Here is a 14,848-nt window from a genome sequence, read left to right as displayed (position 1 = left end):
AACTGCTCCCAGTTACCTACAAGACTTGATCATCCCTTAGACTCCAACCAGACTGCTATACTCTTCCACATCTGCCGGCTTGGTGGTCCCACGCGTGAAAGGTAAAGCACAGAGGTTCTCGGTTCTGGCTCCGTTGTGCTGGAACGACCTCCCCCTCTCGCTCAGAACTGCTGAATCCCTGTCCACATTTAAAAAGGGTCTTAAAAATAATCTCTTCCAGACTCACTTCACCCATGATCTCTTAAGGTCATGTAAGGTGTAAAAGTTCATGCATCATAACTTTAAGGTCATCCCTGGATAAACCTTTACGCAGCTACTCCTGTAATGTAACAAATGTTTATTACTAGGAAGGTGATCAGGAATCGCAGATATTCTGATAAAGGTTTTTGCAGCTATTTGGGTGACTAACATTGGTTCATAAGGTGGAAAGAAACAAACTGCACTAAGTATTGCACGTCTGTATCAATGTCTCTTTCTGCTAATATAATGCATGCAGTGCATTTTCTATGAGATGTATGTCGCTTTAGAGAAAAGTGTCTGCTAAATGAATAAATGTAAATGCTGTCTATAGCTTTCCTTAACCAGAATGTCAGATTTAATCAGAAAGTAGTCTGTAACCTCAGACTAACAATGACAGAAAATTTCTATAAATAAAAATGTACATTATGGAAAAAGTACATTTCTAACTGTTATTCATTAACTATGTTGTTTATTATTTAGCTGATGCTTTTCTCCAAAGCAATTCAGTGTCAATTATTTACCCATTCATACAGCTGAGTAATTTTACTAGAGCAATTCAGGGTAAGTTCCTTGCTCAATGGTACTACAGCTGAAGGTGGGATTCAGCCCTTCAACCTTTGGGTCCAAATATAGCAGTTCTAACCACTATTCTACCAGCTGCTCTGCAGAAAATATGTTGCTTTAATACTATATATTAAAATTGCTCTGTATCCTGAACAGCTGGTGTCCTTTATAAAAATTACTTTATTTTCTTACTTCTTTGCTTAAAGACAAAGTCAGACATAAATCATATGAGACATCAGAACATCCATGTGAAATACGCCCAATTTAGGGGGATGTTTGACCCTTTTGTAAATGAGTGTACCCCTGAAGGATCTGGTAGTTGAGTACACTGAATTCCAAAGTATCCCATAGAAACACACCACTGCACCGTTTCCTTCTCAGGGGTAGGCATCAAACTGACAGGACAGTTTTGTGGTCAATTCAGATTGCTTCCTAAAGTTGAATCTAAATGTTTTCTAGGTACACTGTCATTCAGGAAGTGTAAAAAATATATTAGGCTGTACCAAAGGACACATTAGTGTCATCGATTTTCAAGTTTAATTCCTTTCATAACATCTATTACCAACTTTGAATGAAACAAACACTTATAAAAATACTTGGATGCATTTGTTTAAATTATTTTGTCACATTTTCTTTTGTAAAAAGTTAAATTATGGAAAAAATGCCCATGTCCATAGCTGAAATGGATATTGTCCTAGCTTTTGGATCCAATAAAGATTCAAAAAACGAGTTAGTCTCAAGCAGTCCAGTTTGTATCTTTAGAACAGACAATGGTGAACTTCCAAATAAAACAATTTCTCTACTGAAGAGGAAATGGACAAATGGACAATCCTTGGTTGCGAAGGAAGAAAGAGGTGGTCTATTTTTCCTGGTGCACAATAGCTCATTTATGCCTCGACTTTTGTTTGCTTTTATGAACCAGCCTCTGAATGGTGAATTGTTCTGTTTGCAGCTGTAAATGTAGTCTGGAATGTGTAATTAACTACTAGTCCAAACTGACCTATTCTAAATTCTCTTTGATGAAAGTCAGTAAAATTTTATCATTATCTATTAATAAGTGATAATGTTTCGTTACACATTCCAGTTAAAATATGGAAAGATACACATCATAATTAAATCAAGGATCCAACATTTTCATAAAAGGGAATAACATGAGCTTGAGTTTCTGGGATTTTTGTCATTCTGGTGGGTTTACACTACATTATATTACATTTAATCATTGTTTAATGATGTAATCATAGTTTAATGGGCTTAATCATTCTATTAATACATTGACCTCTGTCAGTTGCAATTTTTCTGAAAGTATAAAACTGGTCAAAGTGCATTTGAGCAGTTAAAGAAATGGTTAACAACATGAGGTCATTACAGTAATTTCAAAATATTTTACAGTGCCAGACTGGGCAGTAATCACAGTACCATACTCAACTTTGAGACACACAAATGTTCTCAAAATGTAATAATATATTTTACGTGATGTTCTTAATTTTGAATATGTGGTCTTTTTCTGTTTAGATTCTAATTTTCAGCGTCACTGTTTTAAGATGATCCAGATCTTAAAACTGCATATCCTAATTAAGATTTACTGCCTCTAACAACTGGCTAGAAGCCGTCATGTTCATTGGTCCACTCCAAGAACGACTGCCTACATTTCATTGGATGACGCAAACACATTATTCGGTTTCATTGGCCTCCACTGGAAAGAGGCGGGGCTTAGAGACGTACAGGAGTGACTATGCAAACGTGTAACAGCGGTGTTCTTGGATTATTAACGGACTGTTGACTGCGGTTATGAAAATTAAGCCATGCTTATTTGAAGAGAAAATACACTTCACAAGAGAAAACACATTTCAAGAAAACACACTTTCTTTAAAAGAAAAGTAAGCAGGGTGAAATAAACTTATTTCCCCATGGCAGTTTTAACTAGGTTTATTTAGGTCATAACCACTGAATTAAACTGTCTGCATTGATTGAGTTTAATTACACTTGAAAATATTATTTATGATTACTATTTAATAACACACATACATATAATGGCTCTGAGGCTGAACATGGTGCCCTTTGCTGTAAGGGCATTCATTTTAGAAACGGAACGAAAAAAATGCATGTGTAGCAACAAGTTTCCCATTAGATCCAGACATTTAGGTTACTTGGGTGAAATAAAAAAAAAACCAAGAACCTGTGAAATTTAACACTCGAAGCACCTCACATCAGCGGTATACCGAGTAGATTTATGGATAATAGAAGGGTTTAGATGACTAAAAAGGTCATATTCACCCGAGCGTGGCCCACAGCAGACACCGCGAAGTCGCCCAGGTGGACACACGCATAACGCCTAGCTCTAGGGATACTGTGCAACGTCACTTTACTTAATCATCCCATCCCAACCAATGAAAACGAGGCTCTGGCGCATCGACCAATAAGAGACAAGACTGTGGCGCGGTTCGCGGGACCTGCGTGGAGGTCTGGTAAAACGACTTAACGAATCCGCCCACTTTTGGCAACAGAATTAGTGTTTGCGGGGATTGCTTGGAACATGTGATGCAAAACAGCCTGAACTGTCGGCCCAGTGGAAGAGCAATATATTTTTGTATATGGAAACGTGGAGGTATTTTGGAACAAAGGACGAAAATGCTTCCGCGCGCATCTGATTTACTTGGCGCGTACAAGGTGAGTGTGTGTTGTTAGCTAGCGCTGTTAGTGTTCGCAAATAAAGTACATAATATAAGCAGCATGTCGTCAGGTCTATTTTGTGTCCATCTTGTTAATAAATGTTGCCTACTGATGACTTCATTTGTTCCTGGTAGAAAGCAGTGGGATTTTCCATCACCGGGACTGGGATACAACAAGTCACCTTATTATATTTTATATTTGTTCAGATTGGTTTTTTTTTTTTTTTTTTATAATGTCTGACTTCGAATATGCATGATTGATGCCGTGGTGATATTTATTATGTCTTTGCTGAAGTGTCATGTGAGATGAGCTGTTTATAAACATTGTAACGGTTTCTTGGTGTCGTTGTGTTGAGAAGAAACAGTCCAACATTCGCGAAACCTGAGATCACCCAGGTTTGCATGGGCTATATTTAGGTTATACGGACATGTCTGTTTGTTTTTATAAAGACTCCCAGCCCTCCAGCTGACCAGCAAACAAGTGGCACTCGCGCCTTTACACACACACACACACACACACACACACACAAAAATACGCTTCACGGTGCGCCGAAGACGGCCGCTTCGCTCGCAGCATTATGGCCCATTTAGCTTCCCCCCCCCCAAAATTATTTTTCTTTAAATAAATTCTCTCCTTTTTCACCCTCCCCGCTCAAAAATGGCCTGCGCGCGCCTGAGCCGCCTTCCAAGGCGGCGTTTGGCTCGCGCGCGGGCAGCGGCGCGAGGAGCTCGCAACAGCTGCAAGTCTCCACTTCGGTGAGCTGCAAGGCGGCTGCGTGCGACACGTCCTGTGGCCGCGCAGCCGTGCGCGAGGCGCGCCGTCCCGTCCCGTTCCGGGGAGCCTGACGTTGCCCGCGTGTGACATTATTATGCAAGAGCTGCGGGTTCTCGCGGTAGGTAGTGGCCTCGTGATTTTGCCGGAACGCAACAGCCTGCGAGACTTGTGATTCTCTTAAGTGTGTCGTAGGTAGCAGCAGGTGAGGATTTTTCTTTAGGCTAGCCCTCGAAAACGTAACAGTTTTAAGAACGGAGTTTTTAAGGTACAGGTTATAGTATAGGGATGTGCTTTTTTTTTTCCCCTTTTTTATCTCTAAAATTATGCATTACATGCAACGAGAGCCATTTGTGCCAAGTGTGGCCTTCGGCAGAGTGTGTGCGCGCGGAGTCCCGGGCCGCAGGCCCCCCGCACGGCTCTCTGTCCCAGTTAGAGCGCCGCGCAGCACCGCTACCTCTCTAACCGTGCGCGTTCCCCAGGTGCGCCGCCGATTTTCACACCCCAATGTACTCGGGCGGGGAACGCGCGCTCTCACGAAGCGGAGATGGGGACCGCGCGCGGCCAGAAACCGGCGCTATTTCCAGCGTCTTGGCGCGAGGCCGGAGTTGCGTCAGACAGAGCACGAAAATAAATGAAGCGCGTTAGAAATAAAGTCACATAAGGCGACAGCAGCGACACGTGGGGGGAGGCGGGTCACGCTAAACATAACCTCGTGGTTCTTTTTAAGTGCAGCACCCATCCCCCCCCCTTTAAAAAAAAATCTTTTAAAAGCCACAATCCAAAATTACTGCCACGTGATTTATTTCCTTATATATGTGTTACAAACATTTTCCAGTTCATTTTCACACCCGAAATATGAGGGACGGTCCCCTCCCCTGAGTGTCCCCAATATTTCGGATGTGGAAATGTCATGCTTTTCTGTCTAAAACCCATCCACCAAACATACTATTTGGAGTGTGTGACCAACTTCTTCAACTTATTTCCACAGTGTTTACAGATCCTGCCTGTTTTTCCTGAGCCTCAGCGATCAGTAACAAGTTGCCCAATTTATGGGATGAAGTGATGATCAACAGTTCACATAGGGTTTCAGTACAGGTTTGCGTAGAGATGATAGTTTACGTTTTTGTAATTTTCAGTTGGTCTGAGTCAATACACATGTTAAGTAAAAGGCCTGATTTTGCTATATCCAAAATTTAGCCCCAAATTCATGGATAAATTGAGATGTCAGTACTATTAAGTTTTGATTCTCTAAATGAAAACAGCAGCTGAAAGTGACCGGAAGCTGACAAACACCGATGGAAATGATACAAAGTATTTATTATAGCTTTGTCTGATGGTGTTGCAGAACCTAACCTGTGAATATAAGAAGGGGTGTCTGTCTTATGTAGCTTTTATTATGAATTAGTGGTAAAAATGATTTTGAAATTGTGGACAAACATTTACAGACTTCTTGTCCCATTTCTGCTTGTAAGTTGAGGAGCCGGTGAATTGGCACATTTAAGCAACTTGTATGGTATAATGGTTAGAAAATGGGTTCTTTTGCACGTGCATTTTTAACTGACATTGAAATTAAATATCTTGGTGAAGGGTAATTGATTCAAATGAAAAGAACTTTGTTTGCTCCATTTTGGCTTTGTAAAGCACCATAGGCTGGTCTTTGGAAGCTATTATACAAGTAATGAAACATACAAAGGTATCCCTTGATAAGTTTGAATCTCATGTTATTTTGCCATTTATGATCTAGCCTTACATACTGTGTAAATTGATCAGTAAACAATAACAAATTGTACTGTCCATGTGTGTTATCAGTATGCGCCCATAAGTGTAGCACACCATCAAAGTCATTGCTAGGGCAAAACTTCACCAGTAGCATGCATGAATATATAAAAATAATCATCACATCACCAGTGGGTTTTTGGTGGTAGAATTCCACATACTGGTTTCCGTTTAACACGCAAGCCCACACCTGGTGGCACTTTTGAAACTAACAGAAGACCTTGCCAAGACTTCGTCACCATCTGTTTTCATTTGTGTTAATTAAACAAGTTGAGGAAAAAGTAGAAGTTTCTATGTGACTGTTTAAACGTTAAACAAGTAAGATATTACCTTTTGAAAGTCACCATTCCTCCATCTATGAAATGTAGTTGCTCCACCATGTTCTTAAAAAAACAGATCAAGTTTCTAGACCAGTTGCCTTGGAAACCAAACAACACAATGTTTTCCATTCATATTCTTTATTGGCACTTATTGCCAGTTGTTGAAATGCTTTGTACTTTAAAAGAGTCTTTCAAAAGCTTTGTGTAGAGGATCCTGCATATTCACAATGAAACACCTGTTGTAAACTCTCTGTTGTAATTTATCAGCCGGTTTCAGGTGCCGGTTAACTAATAACATTATGAGACTTTACAAAACTGTGTTGTCATCATTTCCAAACCAGTCTAAATCATGGGAATGATCCCTTTTATTTCATATTGGTTTATGTCTTATTTGCAAGCTTACTTTAACATGACTACATCTGAAAAAAGAAAGCGACTTACAGTGTTAAGCTACTTAGTTATTTTCCTATTTATACAGCTGGGTAACTTTACTGGCACAATTTAGGGTAAGTACCTTGCTCAAGGGTACAACAGCTGGAGGTGTCAAGAAAGGAAATGTATTTTGGGTGTGTGCGCACACATTCTGGGACCTACTATGGACTGATCCCTTCCTCCTGATGGCATCCTGCCTCATGTCCTACAACTGCAGAGAATCACTCCTGCTTTGGGGGTTGATTACCACTCTTCTTGTCCGGGATATTTTTCTTAGCTTTAGACGATTTTCATTTTCTTATGTCCATCTGATATGGTCTAATTTTACTATACAAGTACTTCCTGGTCACCCATAACGGGTAAGGATCGCTGTCAGTTCATCAGGGAGTGGCAGTTTGACTCCATCTGAGCAACTCTTGTTGCTAAACCCAACAAGTGACCACAAGCCACATCCACCGCAGCTCGACGGTATCCACAACTGAGTCACGCTGTGGCAAAAAACACCGTGCGGTTATTGGAGGTGGTGACAGTCATGGTCGTTTTAGGGCTAAAATGAAATGGCTCTTCAGGTGAACTGGATCCCTTTCAGCCTGGGTTAATTCAAGTGCTGTAGCAGTTAGAGGTACCGCCTTGTATCTAAAGGACCAGGTTCGAATACCACCTCCTGCTGTAGTGCCCTTGATCAAGGTACCGCACTTACCTTGAATTGCTCCGGTATGGTTACCCAGCTTTAATAAATGGGAAACTAATCGGAAGTAGATTAACGCTGGAAGCCAAATGCAGATGCCGCTGGAGAAGTGTTCTTGAGCAGAGAAGCCACCCCTCCTGATCATTTGCACCACGTGTGTCTTTATTTGGCAATGTTCCGTGGAGCGGCTTGGAAGTTGTAGTGCTTCAAGCCCATCATCCAGGCTTCCTTGCCGCCTGTTAAGTTCTCCTTTTCATAATTTATTAATAGAAATGGATGCAGATCTTTGTATAGATGAGTTGGAAGATTTGTGCTAAGCCGTTGTCTTTTGTTTTCGTTGCGCTAGTTTGGATCCTAAACTGAAATAATTGGCTTTTTTTTTTTGCTCGATTAACATTCTGTGTGCAGTATTTTGGGGGTTCATTGCCTCCTTTTCCAAACCTGTAGTTCAAACTTCTGAAAATGAGAAATTTACTCTCGTAAACACGAAGGTCTTTTCTCCTTTGAGGTGCAGCACTTGTTTGAAAATGAGCGAATGAGTGAATAAATAAGTAAAGAGTGCTGACAGTGCCTTTTACTCTATAGTTTATACAGCTGAAGAAGCTTCAGGTTGGTTGGGCGAGAGAAAAATGATGCAGGCAGATGCTTGCGGTAGAATTTCCATTTGTTCGTTTTAGCTGACTATTTTCTCCAAAGCAACTTCCGACGTTAAGCTACTTAGTTATTTATATCATGGGTTATTTTACTGGAGCAGTTTTTTTTTTTTTTTTTTAAAGGCTAAGTACCTTGCTCAGGAGTACTACAGCTGGGGGTGGGATTCAAACCTGCAACCTTTGAGTCTCACAACACAGCTGTAACCGCTATGTTACCAGCTGCCCCGAATAAGTGGAGTTTGAAGCTGGAATTGATAAAAGCCTGACGTTTTAATTGTCGAACAGAAGAAGGCCGACCACACAAGGTTGCGTGTTCAGTGTGACGCAGCAGGCGTGAACGTGACAGTTTGTTATTTTTGCATGAAAACAAACGGTTTTGTCCGCTTGTTCCGCTTGGGCGTGCCGTGCTACCGAGGGCCTTTAATTTTGTCCGCACGCTCTCCGCTGTCGCTTTCCCACCGTTGTTTGCTCGTCCTGTAAACAACAATGGAAAAGCACGGCAAGAAAAGGGCCCGAGAGAAGCGCCGTAGCGCAGCGAGAACTGCGGAGCGTTCGGCTGCGCTTGGACTCATTCTGCATGGCATCTTAAGATGTTTTCCAAATAATTGAAAGGTTTGCAGATTGAATTTTTGTCCGGTGTCCCCTTGACATGGCGCCAACTGTCTGTCCTTCTCAAGCTGGCTTTTTTACTTTGTGCAAAAGGGAACAAACAGACTGGGAGACAGTGATTTGTGCTTTAGTATTTGTGTTTTGCAGATGAAATAGGTAGGAGAAATATTTGTGTTCTCCCATTGGTGGCCGGCAGTTGATTTATCACTTGGGAGCCACGGTGGCACATCTGTTTCCTCCCACAATCCAAAGACACGTTGTAACGCTACATTCCCCAGAGTGTGTGTGTGTTTGACCTGTGATGGATTGGAATCGTGTCCTAGGTTTACCCTCCCTCACGCCCTATGCTTCCAGGATAGGGTCTGGGCCTCCGTGACCCTACATTGGAGAATCGCTTAATGAAAATGGGAGGGGGGGAAAAAAAAACAAATCACTTGATTCCGTTCTTGAATTTCGATGATTGCATGTAGTATATTTGTCTCAATTGTGCTGTGCTCTATTCCTGCAGTACATTAAGCAGCCTTGCAGCTGGTTTGGCTGGGAACTCCGGAGAGACGTGCTCCAGTTACCGCTTCGGGAGAAGAGTATCATTGTCAACATTTACTCTCATCTTTTGGGATTTTTCATTTGTGTGTGGCTTCTTTTTTTTTTGGTGTACGCGGCCAAAACAAGGATGTTGTTCAGTATACCTGATGACGGCGAGCAGATGGCGGCCCGCAGGAGCGGTACAGGTGGTGGGTCCACCCAGCAGTACACGCGGGAGCTCTAATGATGTGAGGCCTCGTTGAAACCGCCCCGCTGCACTTACCAGGGTAGTGGCGTACATTAGCCACCTCTTACCACTCTTACCAGGCAACAAACATATGTGCAGCTGCGTTATGCTCCCCGGAGAATCGCCATCATTCCCATGTGGAGGACCTATCATGTGGGTTATTTATTTATTTACTTGTGTCACTTCAAATGAAGCTGGATTTTTAAAATTCCTTAATGTTTTTTTCTGTATTTTTAGATGAGCTTTTCTCATTATGCAGTGTTTTTCTTGCACAAAAAAACTAGAGTTTAAAAAAAGGCCAAGTTACAGTTGTGATGTTGAAAGAAAAGCAAAGCGCGCATCCAAATACAGATCTAAGGAGGCAAAGTAGTTAATGTACTGTACATATTTCATCACTGCAGTGATTATTGTGACTTGTGGCCTTGCATTTTTTGAATTATCATAGCAAGAAGGAATTTTTAAGAAACGGGAACAGGAGGACGAGCAGAGCCAAGAGCTGACTAATCGGAAGGGTTGGGCCAAAGCGGTACAATTCTTTTCTTAGAAAATAATGTGTAATGTAAGACGAAATGTTCATTAACATCTGTTGCAGCAATTGAACAGTGGCCAGAATGTACAGTTTGACTGAATAGAAATTTAATGATGATGTGTGAAAGAATGTTGTTTGAATTAGTTGTGGTGTGATGAGGGGTGCGACTGCATGTTGTCATATTTTAAATTATGATTCATAACGTGCTTCATGATGTTGTGTTCGTGTTGGAGAACTTGAAATATTGTATTAATTTTTGCAGCTACACGAATTTTCGTAATGCGAATTGGCTTGTACGGGATTTGTAAATACAGGAACGATGTTGGTACAATGCGGAAGTCGCATTGGCCTCTGTGCGATTTTGTCCCCAACTTTTGTGTGTGATCTTCAGGTGATTTATTTCGGAAATACGGATTGTGGGTTCTCTTCAAGTTCCCTGTAGTTTTTACGAAATCGTTTTCTTACCAGAAAAACAAGTGAGCAAAGTGACGACAGTGCGCCTACGAAGCTCTTCGGTGGTGAAATTTCAGGCGGTGGGCGTAAAAGAGAAACTAGGTGATGAAAAGCTTGAGTTTCGAAAACATTTTGTACAAAACGAAAGAATGTCATTTTGTTGCACGCAGCTGGCCTAAAGGAGTCAGCATTACGTTCACGTTACGTTGATCTTCTTCAACGTCAAGCCCTATGTTTTATTGTAGTATTTATTAAAAACTTAACATTTTTAAACTGCTACTGTTTTTATTCTGATTCTTATTAATACCAGTAAAGCTTTGTTTGCAAATTTGTTTTGAGTTGCTTTGTGTTGCGTGGTCCTCCCCAACCCCGTTCCCCCCACGAGCGTAATGTGTAAATCGCATTATAGCAGAAATGTCAGTGTTGTATGATGACCGTTCCCTTGAGTTACGAGAGCTGCAGTTAGAGCTGCTTGCCTTTGGACCCAAAGTTCAAAGGTTCAAATCCCTACTCCAGCTGTAGTAAAAATTACCGAGGTATGTAACTTGGTAAATAATTGTAAGTAGCTTAACATTTTCACTTTGGCGAAAAGTGTTAAAAGCGCTAAATGAATGAATGTATCTGTTGTTTGAAACCCTCTGTGCTCTCTTCTTGCCCCTTGGAGACATCAGTGAGCTCCTTGTGCCTTGGTATATTATTTCAGAACAATTTGCCTGCTGAATTTTAAGATATTTTCCAAATAATTACAAGATTTGCAGACTGAATTTTTGTCTGGTATCCACTTTATTATATTGGCTGAGAATAATAGGAAATCCTATTGTATGTGAAAGTAGGGATTAAGTATTTTTTACTCTCTTGGGTGAATTTTCTTCTTGAAGAACAGGTGTAAAATGTTGGCAAGGATGAGATGTTCATTTACTGAAGTACTTCTACATACTGCGCAGTAAGTGTGTGTGTGTGTGTGTGTGTGTGTATGTATGTGTACAACTGAGAAAAATGTAGTAAACACCTTGTAACACTTGCAGTGAATTTAAAACCTTATACATGAGATCTTGGCAGGAATAGTTAATGGTATGCAAAATTCATAAAATATAATTATCTTGTGGTGGGGGAGCTGTAAGGAATGCCAAATTCTTCTTCCTCTCGCTGTGATGAATCGAGATGGGAGTGCGATAGGGCGTTACCACATAGCTGTACATGAGCCAGCTTTATAATTTAAACAACCGGTCATTAATGTATGCGGTTTTGGGCCAATATGTTTCGTTCACAGGCAAATACACATATGGCTGTGTTTTGATGGAATGTTGAATTGACTCAAACAATTGTGTGTGGCGATCATGAGGGTTAGGGTTAGCAGGAAATGTGTGTGTGTGCACCGCCTAAAATTAAGCTTATAAGGCTTTGTATCATTGATACACATTGGGATGCTGTTTTTTTAATGGTAATGATGGCTCTTTAAGGTCAGTATGGTTACAGAGTCCACTTGGGGTGTTTTCATTTTTTAGTTGCCTAACCCATCTTGAGCAAATCATTCCTCCTGTTAACTGTCATGGTGACATTCCTGCATTTTCCGTGTGGCTCCTTAGAACTCCTGTCTCGCATGTGTTGCTGGTTATGTATATTAAAACCCATGTCCTTGGATTTACGTGCAGGAAAAAGTGAGCCATCTGTGCTCGTAACCGCGGGCTCCTAATATAGCGATGGTCTGGGGTGATGTGGAGACTGGAAAGTTTCTGAGGACTCCAGGAATATTTTGGGGGTAATGTAAGTAGCGGATGGACGTCGAGGTCCTGGAAAGTACGGAAATGATGATTTGTTCCTGCTGGAGACTCGGAAGTCACTTGCAAGCAAGGAGAAGTAGATATAATTGTGCATCTGCATCCAAGTGCTCCCGGGGGCCTTGTTGGCTTTCCTTCGTTAGCTTTTCCTCGTTGAGTAAATTTAAAGAAACAAGTATGGAAAGTACATTCATTGCTACTTCTGAAGAAAGTTGCACGTACTAGTTAATTTAATTTCTACTCGCTTTTTAAAATCTCTTTGGCGTACTTGAGTGTCGCAGAAGAAATCAGCACTCGCTTGATGTTCTGGTTTTGACTTGAGCCATACAGACCTCAGTGGCACTAAATCGGTGTAGCATTTGGTGAGAAGATACAAGGATGTTATGTAGTTTTGTCAGCATTGTATTAATAGACCTCAAGGCTTGGACAACCCCTTAGTCATTGTTTTCGTTGATTTTGGTAAGATTGCGTTGAAATCTTGAGGATTGGACAACCTCTGACATTGTTTTCACATCTGTTGGAGCTGCATAGAGACTTTACGGCTTAGGAATCTTTTCGTCGCCACTCTCGGTAGTTAAGTGTTACGTTGATCTATCTTATGCCATGAAAGGGTTGTTTCTCAGAAAACATTTTGTCATCTCCTTGTGATTTTCCTCTCCTAGTTTGGGCGAAGAAGCAGCATGAGTTATCAAGACCCAAGTGAGAAACAAACACTCACTTGCTTTCGATAACTGCTTGTAGAGGCGGTCCAAGGGCTTGGATCCTATGGATGCAAGTCACAGGGCAATAACAGACTCGTTATGGACAGAGTGACGAGTTCCCATGAAATGGGGACTATGGAAGGAACCTGAAGCACCTTGAGGAAACCCACACAAAGATGGCGAGAACATGCAAATGCCACACAGGGAACGGGGATCAAACCAACGTCCTGTCAAAGCTAACGAAGCAGCAATGTCCTATGAAGATGTGTTGCATATCATAATATAAATTGGCAACACATGTCATTTTGTCATCAGTCAAGGAAGAAAATGGCAATTTAGCAGTGGAATAATTTTTTTCAAAGGGCATGCTTACTGATATACTTGTGGTTATACTTTCTACCTCTACTAGTCATAAGTGTTGGCATGAATTCGGTTTCCCACTTGTTAATTCCTGGAAATGTGTTTTAAAATGTCGATAATCAGGGAAGCGTGGTACTAAGGGTTATGAGGCAACATTTAAATGTGTTTAACTTGAGAATAAATGAATCATGCGGTGCAAGTTTCTGCTGGCTGGTTGGCTTCTTGCTCAGTTGACTTTAATAACTACATGACAGAAGTCCCACTGTACCATGTTTGACCATTTATATGTCTCAAGTATGTTTTAAATTATCATCCCATTCGCTGAAGAGCAGCCTGATGTGTTCCATACTGCATATGTATGGCCAGTACTGTTGCGTGTTTAGTGTGTGGAAGCAGGCACAACGTGTGTGCAAGTACAGTACAATGGAGGTGTGAAAAACGCTCCTCTCTGTCCGAAGAAGGTGCTCCGGTTAACGTTGAGTTTGCAGTGCCTACCCAAGAGAGGCAACAGACACGCTGGCAGCGGGTAGGAAATGCCTTCAGTGCTTTACTTTGAGATCCTCCGCAGAGGCCCATTCCTTGGGAACCTACCATGTGCTGACTGTCATTACCCTGTCACTTTTCCATTTGTCCACACAGAGCTCTTCGTAGTTCTCCCATCTCTAAACAGGGGTGACCCAGCGCCTCGAAGAAGTGTCAGGTGAACGCCACATCACACGGAGATACCCTTTCATGTACTTTGCTTAAACCTGAGAAACGCTCGCTCGCTGTGAACCATTGGCTCAGATAGTGGAGTTCACAGATGCCAGTGTGGGTTTCCAGTTAATGTCGTGGGGGGGGGGGGGGGGGGGAGCGAAATGCCAGCTCACTTGTCGGGATCTGCTTGTGGCGCAATGTGTGCCTTGGCGGCATGGACTGAAACACCAAAGGTTTTCTGTCTTTTTTGTTTCCGCCAGGCAACGCTTCTGTTGATCGCGGCTTTGAAAAATAAGGCATGTTTTCTCCTACCATCTCGAATACTGGCGGATGGTGCGACAGGGACACCTTGGTTGTGATGTAATGCTGTGAGTTTTGTAGCCTGGTACATCTCACATGGGAGTCCTAGAGCTAAAATATTTCTAAATACAGCATACTGTTTTTTTTTTTTTAATTTTATGGAACAATCATATTTACATTTAGCAGACGCTTTTTGGTGTTGTCAGCCCACACACCTTATTCACTGTGGTGACTTACACTGTTAGATACACAGGTTAGTAAACATTGTTCCAAAATGATCTACTACAAGGCAGCGGTTACCTCCGCATTGTTCCCCGGCTGGTGATTCTTACTATGTCCTCATATTTACCGGTGTTCAGTCCTCCCTGTTATGCTTTTTACCCGTTTTGGGGTAAAATGAATCCACTTCCATTTAATTATTGACAATAATGAGGACAATCTGCAGTTATTTTTAGCCTAGTGAGTCTTATAGGCTGAAAATACAATTCCTAAGAATTTTTTTGAAAAAATTAATTTGACCAGCTTTTCTTGTG

The 14,848-nt window shown here is 41.5% G+C and overlaps 1 protein-coding gene across 1 annotated transcript in view; it reads left to right on the top strand.

Moving 5' to 3' along the window:
* Positions 1-3,325: 3,325 nt before the first annotated feature.
* Positions 3,326-14,848, top strand: part of sgms1b (sphingomyelin synthase 1b) — a 36,338-nt gene continuing 24,815 nt past the window's right edge. The window contains exon 1 of the mRNA XM_029248770.1: positions 3,326-3,471. The gene's annotated coding sequence lies outside the window, so the exon portion shown is untranslated. The remainder of the gene's footprint in view (positions 3,472-14,848) is intronic.

The sequence above is a fragment of the Scleropages formosus genome, chromosome 24 (assembly GCF_900964775.1).
Source record: "Scleropages formosus chromosome 24, fSclFor1.1, whole genome shotgun sequence".
In the NCBI taxonomy this organism is placed as follows: Eukaryota; Metazoa; Chordata; class Actinopteri; order Osteoglossiformes; family Osteoglossidae; genus Scleropages; species Scleropages formosus.
Note: the sequence above shows the minus strand (reverse complement) of the source record. Positions and strands in the feature narration are given on the sequence as shown.